The 16,687-nt window shown below is 39.1% G+C and overlaps 1 pseudogene; it reads right to left on the bottom strand.

Moving 5' to 3' along the window:
* The window catches only part of LOC131492444 (rhomboid domain-containing protein 3-like), a 55,311-nt pseudogene that overhangs the window by 5,213 nt on the left and 33,411 nt on the right, over window positions 1-16,687 (bottom strand).

The following is a 16,687-nucleotide window of genomic DNA, read 5'->3' as shown; positions in this document are numbered from 1 at the left end:
GAGAAATGATTTTTAGAAAACTCAGGACCTAAGAGAGCACTGGAACTCTACTGTTTACTTTTCCTTCTCCAGAAACCCAGGGAGAATGGCTACAGAAAGACCAGGTACTGGTGATTCTGTAACCACAGATGAAACTCCTACACAGGTACCCCTAGAGCTTGCACATTAGAGAGTAGACGTGAGTAAGAAACTACTGTTTGCATTGGTTAATCAGCTATAAACGTGTCTATGCACAGCTTGTGAGGAAATTTGCTAGGATGTGGTTTTTAAGGCAACGGATGGTGCCAAGAACAAAATATGTTCACAGAATGAGTTATTTGAAGAAGTTAAAATATGATCAGTATACTGTAAGTTCCATGAGAAACCACATCTCTCTTGATTCTCATCATATCACTAGTACCTAACACAGTTCCTGGCCGAGACGGCTTTGGGCCTTAACAAGTGTTGGTTGGTTGGATGGATGGATGGATGCATGGATGGATGCATGGATGGTTGAAAATGAATTTTCTCTCCTTCAAATGTGGTTCAAACACTTGTTTTTTCCTTGCCAAGTAGACCACAGTCAGGCAAACACTGAGGTGGAATCTTGTTGTTTGAAAATTATAAATCATGGAAGGACATAGATTCTTACATGCATTATAAATTCATTGGTCTTTTTCCAAAACTTGGCAAGTGTGTCTAAAACCTGTGCATTGTTCTTCTCATTCATCCTCTGAATTCAATTTGTGCTATAGGTTTGCCCTTCTCTCAGAATCATCCCATTTCTAATCCAAATATTCACCTGCTAAGCCTGGGCTTTTGATATCTCCTGCAAACATAGCCTATTCTAGACCTCGATATTTGTACAGTATTCTATACACTCCTCTGATTTTATTTCATTATTTTCTACCTAACTCTAAATTTCCTCAGATTCCCCATTATCTACAGACCACTCAGAACTGTCCAGTCTGGCAGACTCTGTCATTGGAATCCTCTCTCCTAATGCCATTGGTCTTCCCAGTCTGCCTCTACAGGAGTCTCTGCTCCAGCCAAAATGGTGCTTGGTACTTAGCTCTGGTCATGGCAGCCCATGCAGAAAGAATGAAGCAGCTGCACTCAGTTCCTTTGCTTTCCCAAATGTTTAGGTATTCTGTTGATCCAGAAATTCCACTTGTGATGAATCACACTTATATACACAGTACGTATACAGTCTTGACAACTCATGTTCTTTGCTAACATTTCTATACTAACTCCAATTATCTGAAAGGGTCTGTGCATATAAGGAGAATCTGACTGTGTTACCTCCTCGTTTCCCATACTTAACTTCTATGTTAGTCAGCTCGGCTGCCGTACATAACAAAATACCATAGACTGGTGGCTTAAACACTAGGATTTTATTTTCTTGCAGTCCTGGAGGCTAGAAGTCTGACATCGGGTGCCAACATGGTCAAGTTCTAATACGAGCTTCCTAAGTTTGCAGATGGATGCCTTGTCACTGTCTCCTCACATGGCAGACAGAGTTCTAATGTCTCTCCCACTTATAAAGGCATTAACTCTATTGGATTAAGGCACCACCCTTATGGCATCATTTAACCTTAATTATCTCCTATAGGCCTTATCTCCAAATAGAGTTGCACTAGGGGTTCAGAGCATCAGCATATGAACTTGGGGGGGACATAATTCAGTCTATTGCACCTCCCTATTATTTACACCACCCATCATTCTAATTGTATGTGTGTCATTTTTGAGCCAAAGCTTAAGTTACAAAAAGCCTCATGTATTCTAATAATGGATCTAAAACCAGAAAGGTCATGATTTAAAATTTGTGATAAGTTTAATTTTTCAGAAAGCCTTTTATTTTTGCTTTGCAAGGACTCAGAGAGACCTGACACTTCTGTAATTCCAAGAATAACAGTTGAGTCCAGTGATTTGGGGAGCCAACTGTCACACCAGACTTGGGCTCAAGTCATGACACTTACAAAGGTGTGACCTTGGGTAAATTATTTAATGTCTTTGAAATTTGATTTTCTTATCTGAAAATGGGACTAATTCCTCATTAGACTGTTATAAGAATGAAAAAGACATGTGATCTAAAGTGATCAGCATAAATGCCCAGCACAGAGCATATAGTAGAAATTGGTGGATGTAAAAAAAAAAAAAAAAAAAAAAAAGGCAACATTTATTGAGAATTGACCATGAGACAGATACTATGCTAAGCCCCTTCTTTAAAATACCTAATTTAATCCTTACAGTATATTCCTATGAGGTAAGGGCAGTTATTAATTCCATTTACAGGACAGTATTGAAATTTAAACCCTAGAACCCAGTTTTGTTTTGTTTTGTTTTTACCACTTTAACATGTTGCCTCTCAATTGGGAGGTTGGACTATATGAGCTTTGGGTGGCCATCCCATCTTGAACACTAGGATTCAACAGCTCCCATGGAATTGGGTGGTGGGTGAAACATGGTATCAGAGTCACATGGCCCCAATTCCCCTGGAGAGCTGTCCAAATCCATCAAAGCAAGCAGGCTTCCAGAGCCCTCTGCTCTCACTTGATTCTCTTGCCCAGGTGCTGACTCACTGCATTGACTGAGCAGGCTGCCACAACTCAGTCCTTCTGTAGGACTAGCTGTCCTGGTGGAAGGCATCCAGGTACCTTTGTTCTCTTAAGCTACAAACTCCCCTTTCTCTCACTTTACCAGGAGAGGTTTTATACGAAGTATAATGTGTGTTGTTTACACTTTCATTGATGCATGCATTTATTCCAAGATGATGTTCTCTTTGGTTAACTGTCAAAAACCACAATTTTTACAGAAGGTTATTTTTTACTGTAACTGCTTAAAGGAACAGAAAAGCAACTCTTTATAATTACTTTCAAATTCAGAAGAGAATTCTACCTGTACCCTTAAGAGAAGCTGAAAGAAATGAGGGCCTTTATTTATTTCCACCTGGCTTTGAATGGGCTTTTTAAAAATTGTATTGGTTCATGCTCAGAACCAGTAAAGTGATATGAAAAAAAAATGGGACAAAACGGTTCCTCGTGGGTTTCCTGTTTCTCCCTCCACTGTTATATATTTTTTAAGAACATGCAATGCAGTTCTGCCTCTGGATGTACTCCCTTTGTTCAACATTATTGCCTTTGCCACCTGCCTTGAAACGGTCCTTCAAGGGTTTTGATAAATCGGTTGCAAAGGTGTCTGGTTTCATTGTAACATCTGTAAGTGCCTTTTCTGAAAGGCTCTTTTTATACTACCTAGAGAAATTCACCTCAGTGAGTCTTTGGAGAACCCTAAAATCAGCTCTAATATATCAGAAAGGGAAAGGGTATTATTTTTCTCTCCTATCTTTACTTTGGAAAGGCACTGAGGGCATTTCAGAGGAAGGAAAGCAAGTAATGAAAGGGAAACGATCATTTTGAGAGACTCCTCAGCAACTGCCTTTTTCTTTTTTTTTTCTGGATACTGTGATGCTAAGAAGTTTAGGACCTATCCCAGCATTCTTCACTAGTCATTCACCCCCTCTGAGGCGTTTCCTTTTTTCACCTCAGCCAGGTAAATGAGATTCTGCAGGGATTTAGAGACACTGACAGCCCCCCCTGCCAAACTTACCAACTGAAATTGGCATTTCTCCTTTGAGAGCTCACCTCTAGGACCACAGGACAAATATTCAGAATAGATGGCCACTGGCAAGGTTGGAAAGAACACAAGGCATTATCTTATTCTCCAGGGTTCTCAGAGCATAAAGCTATGTATATGTCCACCATATCATGTATATGTCCACCATAGATCATTGGTATACGATAGAGACCTACCGAACTGTAACCAGGTGACTAGATTACACCAAATTATATAGATTTTTAGAACTCAACCAATCCTTGGCTGCTCTGTGATTTTCCAGTCGAAGAGTCCATGACGGTAAAGACTATCCAAATAGGTGGGGATGGAATTTTCCCCTGAAGGAAACAGATCACTCGTACTAAGATAGTAATTTGGGGCCAGGGAATTGGCAATCCATGCGACTGGAGGTAGGAGGGACTTACTTCTTTCTCAGGCCAGGATTCTGAGATGAGAGAAAGCTTGGCCACACAGACACAGGCTGAGAAAAGAGGCACCATCCAATCTCCACTCTGAGGAAGCAACAGCAGCAGTAGGACCTCTTGTCCTCAGGCTTACCCTTGCATCTGAGCTCCAGCTCCAAGAAACAGGGTCTGAACCTCTGGATGGAGTAGAGGAGGGTTTCTTTCTGGTGACTTCTGGCAAAAGTCAATTCTAGACACAGTCTGTAGCTCATGCCAGAACCTCTTCTGACTCAGCCACCAAGGCACATGAGTGGGCTAAGGTACATGAGGCCAATTCTAGCTTACGTTTGAATTGTAGCAATTGATTTCTGAGAGCTACAAACTCAGATGCCTAATGGTTTTGCCATGTCATGCTCTTAGTGTGAACACTGCAGGGAGACGTGACTGGCATTTGGGCACTCCAGAACTCAGCCATTTTGGATATTGGCCTTGAAGGGGACAGCTGCATCCCATTTTTTCTAACTGGTGACTAAGATATTCTTCTCCTCCCCTTCTCCTTTCTCCATCTCATCCCTATTCTCCTTCTTAAAATTGTTATCAACAATACAAATACTGTTTATTGCCTATAAGTTATTCATTGACAAACCAACAAGGCTTCAAACCTAATACATCTAAAACTGAACCCATAATCTTCCTCCTTTGGCCAGCTTCTTGTCTAAATTATCTTTCTGGACCACCACTCTTTCTTTCATGCACCAAAACTCAAAATTTCAGTATCCCTTTTGATTTTTTTCCTTAGGTTGGTTCCATCATCACAAACTTCCTATATCTTCTGCCCTCACAACATCTCCCCTCTATATATTCTTTCTCTACCAGCGCCAGTAAGAAATTTCTTACCTTCATTGCTGCCAGAAGGCCTTAATGCGCCCTTATTGGTTTCCCTGGTATCTGTCTATCCCAACTCAAATAAATCCTAAACACTTGCCACACAAGTAATCCCCTCATATCACAGTTTTGAACACATCAGTTCTTGTTCAAAATCCTCAACAACTCACTGTTGCATATAAGGTTAAATCTTAATATACTTGATTCTCATTAGTCACTGTGGTTACTTTCTATAAAATCACTCTGAACATTGAATTAGTCCATACTGAGCCATTGTTCTAGATCCCTGAGAGCTTCTAGTCATAACACTCTTATCAACCCATCTATACCTAACCTTTTTTATGTGTTTAAAGACCCCTTATTTAATATATATTGTTGATTCATGAACATGAACTCATAACCAGCAGCACTATAATTCATGCCTGGATGAAGCTTATCTAATACATGTATTTTCTCTGTAAGACACATCAAAGCCTTCTCCTACGTAGGAAAACTAGACAGCACTTCAGCACTAAGCTTGGGAGCCATTTAACACTAAAGCAAAATATCTGGCACTAAACATATTGTAAAAAGGACACCTGTTTACAGTATGAGAGCTAAAATGCAAAGACCTTGTTTGACCTCAGCTAGGAATGGATGTTAGGTGGCTCAAGTTTTTTGCTACTCTGCACATGTCCATGATTGACGATGAAAGTACCATGATTATTGATTTGGGGGTTACAAATAAATTTTAGAGTAAACAAATTTGAAATATCAAATACATTAATAATGAGTTTTAACTATACCTCATCTTGTATTTCAAAGCCCCCAATAACAAGATCACTTTCTATGTCTCTCCAGCATTATATCCCATTATGTCCCTATAGCCTATTCCTGCTGAGATACTCAATCTTTCTGAATTTACAGAATATTTTCTTGCCCTTTCTTTCTTTATGTTGCTCCCTGTTAGTTGTATCAATTAAGAATTCTTTGGTTGCAAGCAACAGAAATTAATGAGGACTGACTAAGGAAACATAATGGGGGTAGAGAGTATTAAGAAGGGTGGCTCACAGACTCAAAGGAAGAACTGGGCCATCAAGAGTCAGGAAGGCTATGTGCCAAGGAAGCTCAGAGCTCCAAGCAAAAGTAGCCCATGGGCCTTCTAAGAGGCTATCTCCTATATGAGTCCATCCCAATTAATCCCGATTGCTCTCCTCATTTTATGCCTCCAAGTTTCTAATTCTTAGGAGAGACAACCTGATTGGCCTGTCTGAATAAGTTGTCTCTTACCCTCAAGGTGTCTCAACCCCAGTAGCTAAAGTAAGGTAGAATGATAATTGACATAATTTGGCTTATTTGTCCACCACTGGACAGTGGTGGCAGAGTCCCTTACAAGTGTAAGCCTGGGACTGGGGCGCCAGATAAGGACAATAATCATTGTGCCTTTTTTTTTTTCTTTACCTCCATAGTCTATACTTATAATTGCCCTTCAATTTCTATTTAAATATGACCCCTTCTATAGGGGATCATATTCATATTCATATTCATATTCAGCCCTATTTTATAGCTATATATAAACATTTCTCATCATTCATTCACTTATTTATTCAATAAATATCTATTAAGTACCTATGCATACAGAGATTGTGCTAAGCCTTCCATGCTCTGGATATCTAGAGGGCATCTGTTCATCTTGAACAACTGCAGACATTAATAATGGGCCCAAAGTACTCCATCTAGAAATTGCCCATATCCAAGCAGATAGAGTTTATTCAAGAATGAGTTCTCTTATGAGAGTCATGTAGCTTGGTATAGTTGACTTTGTGGTCAACAATATAACCAATACTCTGTATAATTCATTGATGCTATACAATTTACCTCAGACTGATGCAGCTAGAAGTATTAGATATATTACATAGCAGAATAAAAATGTACACACACACACACACACACACACACACGCACACATACACATTATTCTTAATGATTCCAAAGGAAAAGTTCTGAGAGATCTTCATAAAAAATAGCATCAAAAGAGATTATAGAATTCTCTTCTCCAGTTGTGTTAAGAGCCATTCATTAATTTATCAAATAGATTATGTATCTGTAAAGAATTAGCACAGTAATGATAAAGGTATAAAATGGTTATACACACACACATATATAACAGATTATAATCTGAAGAATCAATTAATATTTAATGAATTTTAATTTTTAATAGTAAATAATTCTAATAAAAAGAAGATATAGACATAACCTGGCCTTTGAGTTTATGAAGCCACAAAAGCAAACAAATTAGAACACAATGGAGAGAAGATATAAAGATGAAAAACTATAGAGACACTACATAGATTCGACTTAAGTAGCTATGATAGTAGTTGTAAAGTCCAGTAGACATCCCCAGGAAATTATATCCCACAATAGGATGTCATGTTCCCCTTTATATCTAGATTTCTTTATGGGCCAGAGGATCAAAATCTGGACTCATAACAAAGAATTTGTAAAAATTCTTGAGAATATTCAAACCTCCATTCCAAGAAAAATCTAGTCTTTGTCCAGCAAGCCTGTGATGAAGTGGGATGAGCTCTGGATGAGACAGCTAGTCCACATCTTCACCTTCCACGTCAGCAGGCCAACTCGTCCTCTTTCATGACTGGCCATTCAGAGTTCACTTTGGCTGATAGTCTTGTCTGTCTGCGTTCCTGAGATTTGTACTTTCCCAAATTGACTGCAACTCAATCCTTACCAAAGGCTTGTGGGGAGCAGCTGCAATTTACAAGAAACGGTCTAAAGGACATGTTAAGAAATGTCTTCTTTCTTCCAGGTTCTCTAAGAGAAGTCCCTGTCGTAAAGCAAAGTACCTGGACCATAATACCTCAGCTTCTTACAAAAATGTCTCTGAATTTTTACCACTCTCAACTTTTACTGAAAATTGGCCCAAAAAACATTTATTTTTAATCACATTACTGTCTTCTTCTCTTCAAATTTTTTTTGAATGTATTGCCCACTAGATATTCAGTGTCCTCTATACAAACATCTACAGGATAAATTCTTCTGTCAGTGGAATTCAAAGAAAAAGTTTGTCTCTGTAGAGCGAATCTGATGTTTTCTTGTTATCAGATAATAACCATCATGCAAACCACAATTTTCCTTCTTGTCCCTTTTTTGTTCCAGAAAATTCAAGGACTGAATTCAGTCATTGAGTTCATCTACTGTAAAGTCATTCTCTTCAGAGAGTTGAAGAGATTTGTACCCTCTTTCCCCCTCCCTTTGTTGCTCTATTTTGTGCAGTGTTTAATTTTTGAAGCTGTTTCAAATGCTTTTGGAATAGGTGGGAGATAAACCCTAAACCAATGCAGATCTAATTTGTGGTCTTTCCTCCATTAATTCAAACTCTCGTCAAGATCCAAAATTGGGGATAATATCTCCTTGAGTGCTTGTTCAAATGCTGTTCAGCACTGGGAGAAGGGGGAAAAGCAATTTGTGTTTTACTTTATTGAAGATGCAGCCAGTAAGAACATTTGTCTTAGCATCAATAACAATTAATCTTAATTGTAAGGATATGTTCCAAGTAACATTCCGTTCCCAAAGGAGCAGGTTTAGGTAATTTTAGCCTCAGATTAATTTTGTCCTCTGCCATGAAAGTCATGCTAAAGTGGATGCTAATCAAGTTCAAAGTGATGAGGTAGAGATATAGCCCCTGAACTTGCATCAAACCTTTGGACACTCTTCTCATCTGATTAAAACTTATGGAAGAGGAACATTATGTGCTTACTACTATATTATATTGTTATTACATGTAATTATTTGTATAGTCCATAGTTATACAATAATAATTTAATGAATAAGGTTAGTCAGTTCTTGTAACTCTGATATGTTTTCAAAGCCTTTGCTAACCTCTCTCCACAGAATAAAATTCAGAATAAAACCTGAACTCCCTACATAGCCTGTAAGCCTGGCATGACCAAGCCCCTGCCTAGCTTTCCAGCCTCATTTCTTTCCAGTCCTTTCTGTTCCTTTAACTTCATATCTGCCATTTAAGGCTCTTATGTGCTTGCTGTTCCCCCTACCTTCTCTATCTCCTATGTCTGGTTCTTCTAATCTCAGCTAAAACAACATTACATCTTCTGAGAAGATGCCCAATCATTGTCTATCACAACAATTAGCTATTTCCTTCCCAGCACTGACAAGTGCTGGTTTACTCATTTACTGTCTACTGCAGTAGATGATAATAAGCTTCATGAAGGCAGTACCCTACACACAGGCATATCTTTGTACCTCGCTAAGAGCTCTGTTCCTTTTCTCAGATTATTTTCTGGATTGATACAATCGAACCTTTCCAATTCTCAAATGACAGACCAATCCACAAATCAAAAAAGGTAGTATATGAGAACTGGAACATCCTTTAGAAGTAATCTAGTCTTTCACTTCATAGAAAACAGAATTTAGGCACAGAGAAGTGAAATAACTTATCCAAGGCACACAATGGTAAGACTAGACTGAGGCTCTAGTCCAAGGCTCTAATTATGTTTCAGTAAATGCTCCATTTCCTCATTGTATGTCACCTTTGGTCTTCTAACAGATAAACCTTGGCCCAGTTAGGCTGATTGATTTGTCCATGTATACCCAGGATTTTCCTGGTTTTATCACTGAAAGTCCCATGTCCCATGAACCCACTCAGTCCTGTACAAATTGGTCAGTGACCCTAACTGGGTCAGTGTCTGTGGTGTGATATCATCCCCAGTGTGCACGTTGATACATCCTTCCTCCTCCCAGTTTGTGTGTTACTGCAAGCAATAAAGAGCATGGGCAGTACATGCTCAGATCAACTAAAATGGGTATTTCCTCAGAAGCTATCATTAGCAACTAATCATCAACAGAAAACCAACACGCCAAATGTTAGCAGACAGCCTTTGAATTCAGAAACATTCCCTTTTGTATCAAGAATCTAGGGTCTAACAAACCATTCTCTTGGAATAAATATATCTTAGTCTGCTCAGGATGCAATAACAAAATACTATGGGCTGGGTGGCTTACACAAAAGAAATTTGTTTTCTGACAGTTTTGGAGGCTGGAAGTCCAAGATCAGGATGCTACCATGGTCAAGTTGTGGTGAGGACTCTCTTCCTGGCATAGTTCTTCCTCATCCACTCTCCACACCCTCCCAGTTCTCCAGGAAAGAGCATGTTTGTGGAGTTTACTCACGATTTATAATACTTGAGCAGGTCCCCAGGGGAAAGTGTGAAACAGTTAATCCCAGGCAGATCCCAAACCGCTGCTTAGACCCTGGAATGAACTCAGGGCAAAGCCAACTGCAGAATATAAATTTACTTCTTAGGACTATTTTGCCCAAAAGCAATCACACAGCAGTTCTCAGGATCCCCAAACTGGAATGGCCTACCTGAGTACTTCTGGCTTATTTGGACTTCATTTTTAGCTTCTTCAATAAAACAATACACTCATAATTATCCTGACACAGAATTCTTGTATCCAAATAAGTCAAAGATTTTAAGATTAAGGAAATGCATCCAAATTAGACTTTTAATAATTTTCTATGCAATGGTCTGGAGAAAGAAACATATCCCCCACAAAAAAAATTGCTTACTGGCCTGCTTCCATCTATTGTATTAAATCTTTCTAAAAACCACAGCTGTAAAGAACAACAAAAACAATAATCCTTAACCATAACTTCAGCCAGAAAATATGGTAGATTTGAAAACTCATAAAAATTTATCTTCAGTGCCATTAATTGCCTCCCACACCATATACCTCTTCAGAATCCCTTCTTGTATGAACACATAGTGTCAATGTCTTTATCCCCACTGTTCTCAAGAAAATTACCTATATCTACACATAAATTTCAATCACTGTTCTTTTTCCCCCATAGCTATGTGTTTAAGCTTCATCTCTGATTATGAAAATGAGTTGGTTGCCTAGTAAATAATTTTAGAGACTAGATAGTTCACAGTGGGTGATCTGCTGGCACTATCTTTAAAAACAGCATAAGCATTGATGATTAATGAAAACATTATACTGGTGCCTTGTGTTAGTCTTCTAGGGCTTCCATAACCAAATACCACAGACCAACAAAAATTTATTTTCTCACAGTCTGGAGGCTGGAAGTCCAAGGCCAGTGTTTCAGCAGGTTTGTTTCTCCTGAAGCTTTCCTCCTTGGCTTGCAGGTGCCTGTCGTCTTGCTGCATCCTCGCATGTTTTTCCCCTGTGTATGGGCATCCTTGGTGTCTCTTGCTCTTCTTCTAAGAACACCAGTCACATTGGATTAGGACCAATTGCCTACTTTAAGGCCCTATCTCCAAATACTATTACATTGGAGGTTAGGGCTTTAATATATGAATTTCTGGGGATTCACAAAAGATAAAAAGAAGAGAATCACAAAAGATAGAGATTCAGAAAATATAAAAAGAGAATCAAAGCATACAACTATGGAAATTTATCAGTTCACAAAAGAAGACAGCAAGAGAGAATGAAAGGAATAAAGGAACTACAAAACCAGAAAACAGTTTATAAGATGGAATTAATAAGTCGTTACATAACAGTAATTACTTTAAATATAAATGGGTTAAATTTTTCAGTCAAAAGACATAGAGTAGATGGATGGATTAAAAAAGCACAACCCAACTATACAATGCCTATAAGAAACTCTCTTTAGCTTTAATAACATACAGGGCTCATTGTGAAGTGATGAAAAAATGTATTCTATGAGAGAGGAAACCAAAAGAGAGCAGTGGTACCTCTACTTATAACAGACAAAAGAGACTTTAAGCCAAATATCTTAACAAGAGAAAAAGAAAGTCATTATATCATGCTAAAGGGGTCAATTCATCAAGAAGATATAATTATCATAAATATATACACACCTACTATTGGTGTACCTAAATATATTAAAGAAATAGATACTTACAGATCTGATGGGAGAAATATACAAAAGTAAAAAAAAATAGTAGGGGACTTTCATACCCACTTTCAACAATGGATAGATCATTGATACGGAAAATTAACAAGGAAATGTTAAACTTGAACCATACCAAAAGGTCCTAACAGACATATACAAAATGTCCCGTCCAACAACAACAGAATACACATTCTTATGTGCACATGGAATATTCTCCAGGACAGATCACAAAACAAGTCTTAGCAAATTTAACATTGAAATCATAGTAAGTATCTTTTTAAACCACAATAATGGGGCGCCTGGGTGGCTCAGTCGGTTAAGCGCCCGACTTCAGCTCAGGTCACGATCTCGCGGTCCGTGAGTTCGAGCCCCGCGTCGGGCTCTGGGCTGATGGCCCAGAGCCTGGAGCCTGCTTCCGGTTCTGTGTCTCCCTCTCTCTCTGCCCCTCCCCCGTTCATGCTCTGTCTCTCTCTGTCTCAAAAATAAATAAACGTTAAAAAAATAAATAAATAAAATAAACCACAATAATATGGAACTAGAAATCAATAATAGGAAGAAAGCTGGAAAATTCACAAAATGTGGAAATTAAACAACACACTTCTGTGCAACCAATAAGTCAAAGAAGAAACCAAAAGAGAATTCAAAAAATGACTTGAAACAAATGAAAATGGAAACACAACATACTGAATCCTGTTAGATGCTCCAAAAACAGTTCTAAAATGGAAGTCTATAACAATAAAGGCTTGCATTAAGAGAAAAGATCTCAAATGAACAACCTAACTCAAGCTAACTGCAATTAGCAAAAAGAAGGAAAAAAACAAATATCAGAGCAAAAATAAGTGAAATAAGACCAGAAATACAATAGAAAAGGTCAACAAAACCAAGAGCAGATTTTTTGAAAAGCTAAAGAAAATTGAGAAATACTTAGCTAGACTAAGAAAAAAAAAGAAAAAAGACTTCAATAAATAAAACCCAAAATGGAGGAAGAGACCTCAGAACTGATACTACACAGAAATAGAATCGTAAGAGACTACTTTGAATAATTACACACATACACACAAACTTGGATAAACTAGAAGAAACTGATAAATTCCTAAAAACTACAACCTACCAAGACTGAATCATGAAGAAATAGAAAATCTGAACAGACCAATAATGAGTAAGGAGACTGAATCAGTAGTAGTCAAAATCTCCCAATAAAGAAGAGTTTAGGACCACCTGGTTTCACTGGTGAATTTTAACAAACATTTTTTTTAATATGTCAATCCTTGTTAAACTCTTTCAAAATCTGAAGAGGAGATAATCCTCCCAAACTCAATTTATAAGCCAGCATTACCCTGATACCAAAACCAGAAAAGGACACCACAAGAAAATTATAGACCAATGTTCCTGATGAACATATATTCTATATTTCATATGAAACTGGAAAAGTGTTCTTCAAAGCAATGTGGAAGAGGTACAGTTACTCCCCATCCTCTCCAGTACTTGATATTGTCAATCCTTTTCACTTTAACCATTCTTTTTTAATTTTTTTTAACATTTATTTATTATTGAAAGACAGAGAGAGACCGTTAGCAGGGGAGGGGCAGAGAGATAGGAAGACAGAATCTGAGGCAGGCTCCAGGCTCCGAGCTCTCAGCACAGAGCCAAACACGGGGCTCGAACTCACAAACTGAGAGATCATGACCTGAGTGGAAGTCAGATGCTTAACCGACTGAGCCACCCAGGCGCCCCTAATTTTAACCATTCTTATGTATATGTAGTATGTCTCTTTTCGTAGGGAGGAGAAAACCTTTCCTAGAAGACTCCTAGCAGATTTCATGCATTGGCCATGGCTGGGTCTCATGCCCATGTCTAGCAAAGTGTGGCACTTTTAGCCTCTAGAGTAGGACATGCTTCTCCTGCAAGAAAGCAGGGAAATGGAATGAGTGTTATTTGGACAATCAACAATGCTTCCCTGGTGTCCCATGGTTCACTGGTGTAGATCTATTGCCAGCAGCTGAATGCAGTGATAAGGACTTGATCACTGAGTTCTAAAAGAGAATGAAAAATCAAAGCAGACCCAGGTTTTGAGTTTGGGTTATTGGAGACATTGGAGACAGTTGAAATTGCTGGGAAAGGTATGGAGCCAGATTTGATTCACACTGTATTTGCAGAACCTGACTCCTCTGACCCACAGTCCTTTTAGTGGTTCCTGGGATTTTGAAGTATGGTTCAGTTTTCCGGGGTCTTTCAAGAACTTTACAAGTTGTCTGGAGGAAACAGAATCACCCCTACCTTGGGGAAATCACAGTGAGGGGACCAGTGGTTGTGATTAGAGCATTAGTTCAACCAAGAGATACAGAAAGAATCCATGTCCCTCCTCACCCTTTTGAGTCCTAAATGAACACTCTAGATTTCTTCCCTACGAAGAGAGCCTACTGAAAGCACTGGCATTTGAATGAAAATCCCAGGAAAAGCTAGGGGGACACTCTCCCAACAGTCTCCAGGGTGTTCCCCAAGTTTTAGACCACATATTTGCAAAGAAAGACAATCTACCTTGCTAATACATTCCAAGTCAATCATCTTCTCTCCTCTAAGGGTGTTTCAAATGACAGTGACAATATAATGGCAAAAAGCAATTGTAGCAGTCCCTGTCACAACACTGAGAATATGAGCATGATAGGAAATGATCTCTATTAACCAGAGTTTGATCCCCATTTTTATTTATGCAGATACGAAGGGCTATTTGGATTAGTAATTATGTTTTTGGCATTTCCTGGGTTTCAAATTACTTACTGGAAACAGCCTGCTGAATTCAAATACTGGATTCTAAATTTCTTATTCATCTATAAGCCATTGCTCAACAAGGATAATGGCAATGCTGCCCCAGTAAGTAACAACTTGGAATGGAAAATAGATCATTGGAATTCAGAGTGGATTTTTAGGATTTTGGTAACAGCTTCTTACAAAAACTTCAGTGGACTTTCCATGTCACTGAGACAGACTTAGAAGTTTTAGTTTACTTGTCTTTTTTTTTCTTTTTCAGTTCTGTTATTATGGAGTTGTTTGTTTCTAGGAAAAATATAACATTTTTTTCAAGTCTTGCCATGGATATGTTTGCTCCATTTAATTTACCACAGTGTGTGCTTCAGTTCAGTTTTCAAATTTCATTCCGAGTACTATCATGTACAGCTCTGTATGCAAGTGTGTGGGTGCATGTGCGTGCAGAGAAAGAGAGAGACTGTTTCAAAATCGCCTCAAGAAGATACTCTATATCCAGCCAGTAATAATCTCTGAGAGCCAATTTTTTAATAGGGAAAGAGATAATTATGAGCATAAACACAGCACTTTGGCGATTCCTTCTCTCAAATTCCCTGGAGAACATATGTTCTCAGAGCCCAGAGGGAGATTTCTGCCACCCTCACTCAGCATGCCCTCTGCATAACAGGCTGATTCTGAGATAAGGGAGAGAATCATTCTTCAAACAACCCTTTCCCTGCCTTCTACTAATGATAATGGGAAGTTGGATGCATTACTGTTCTAACTTAAAAATCTACTCTTAGGGGTGTGTGTGTGTGTGTGTGTGTGTGTGTGTGAGAGAGAGAGAGAGAGAGAGAGAGAGAGAGAGAGAGAGAGAGAGAGAGAACTATCTTCTCAAAAACAGAAAAAGAGGCATAATGCTCCTCTTTTCCTCCCATTACAAATGGCTTTATGTTCCTAGGTCTGCAGGTAGGAGGTTTATTAACATAAGAGGGTCAGCTCTACACAAAATATTAACATTGTTGCATTTTTATCTTTGTCCCTTCTCCTTCCCTTTTTCCTTTCCCAGTGTTCTGTTTATATATTCTCTCTCCGGCTTCATTGCTCTCCCTCCCCTCCTCCATCACTAGTGCCTGGGAGGGAGTCTGATCAAGTACCAGTTCCTATCACAGGGCTGTCTGGTTGACTTAAAACAGTGATACTCCATCTTTTCCCCACACAACACACGATGGATGCCACTCACATGTTAGACTCACTGCTGGGGATACAAAGAGTTATAGATCATTCCCAGCCCCCAGCTAATTATAACTCCACCCTTTTCTCTCATGACCATAGAAGAAAATCTAAATTCAGGTGAGTAAGAGAAAGAGATTGAGGAGATAATGTTGAATCTGCCTTAATTTACAAAATGAAATAATTTGCAAGTTTCATTACTTTATTATTTTTTTTTAATTTTTTTTTAACGTTTATTTTTGAGACGAGAGAGACAGAGCACGAACGGGGGAGGGTCAGAGAGAGGAAGACACAGAATCCGAAACAGGCTCCAGGCTCTGAGATGTCAGCACAGAGCCCGACGCGGGGCTTGAACTCACAGACCGCGAGATCATGACCTGAGCCAAAGTCGGCCGCTTAACCGACTGAGCCACCCAGGAGCCCCAAGTTTCATTACTTTAAGTGCAATTAGCAACACATTACTTCTGTCCCATCTCACCACTGTAGGCCTTCATGCTGGCCATTCTCCATTTCCTTTCCAGATCCTTCCTTTTCTCCATCCTTCTCATCCTACTTTGTGCCCTGGGAGAGTGTCTCTTTGACCTGCTTCACTTGTGTTTCCTTGTCCTCTGGTCAATGGAGACAGCATCAGAACACTGGAAGGCAGGAGGAAAGGGGAGTTGGTGTATTTGTTCTCATCTCTTTCTCTGCTGGTTATAGATCCTCTTTCAAAGGCCTCCTGACTCCTGGTAGACAGCCTTCTTCCATATCTGCAAACTTGATTCTAGTTACAGCTCTCAAAAGTAGGCAGGAATGGATACTTCCCCCACTCCCCCAAGGACAAGGGGAGGAGGAAGACGAAGGCCTCTGGGGTACTTAAGCAGCCCTTGTTGGTTCCTCTTAACTTTGTTCCTACCTTTGTCTTAGTCCACAACCGAGCATGCCACTGTGCCCCCTT

Source organism: Neofelis nebulosa, chromosome 13, assembly GCF_028018385.1.
Source record: "Neofelis nebulosa isolate mNeoNeb1 chromosome 13, mNeoNeb1.pri, whole genome shotgun sequence".
Taxonomy (NCBI): Eukaryota; Metazoa; Chordata; class Mammalia; order Carnivora; family Felidae; genus Neofelis; species Neofelis nebulosa.
The sequence above is the reverse complement of the archived record's forward strand: the minus strand, read 5'-3'. Positions and strand labels throughout refer to the sequence as shown.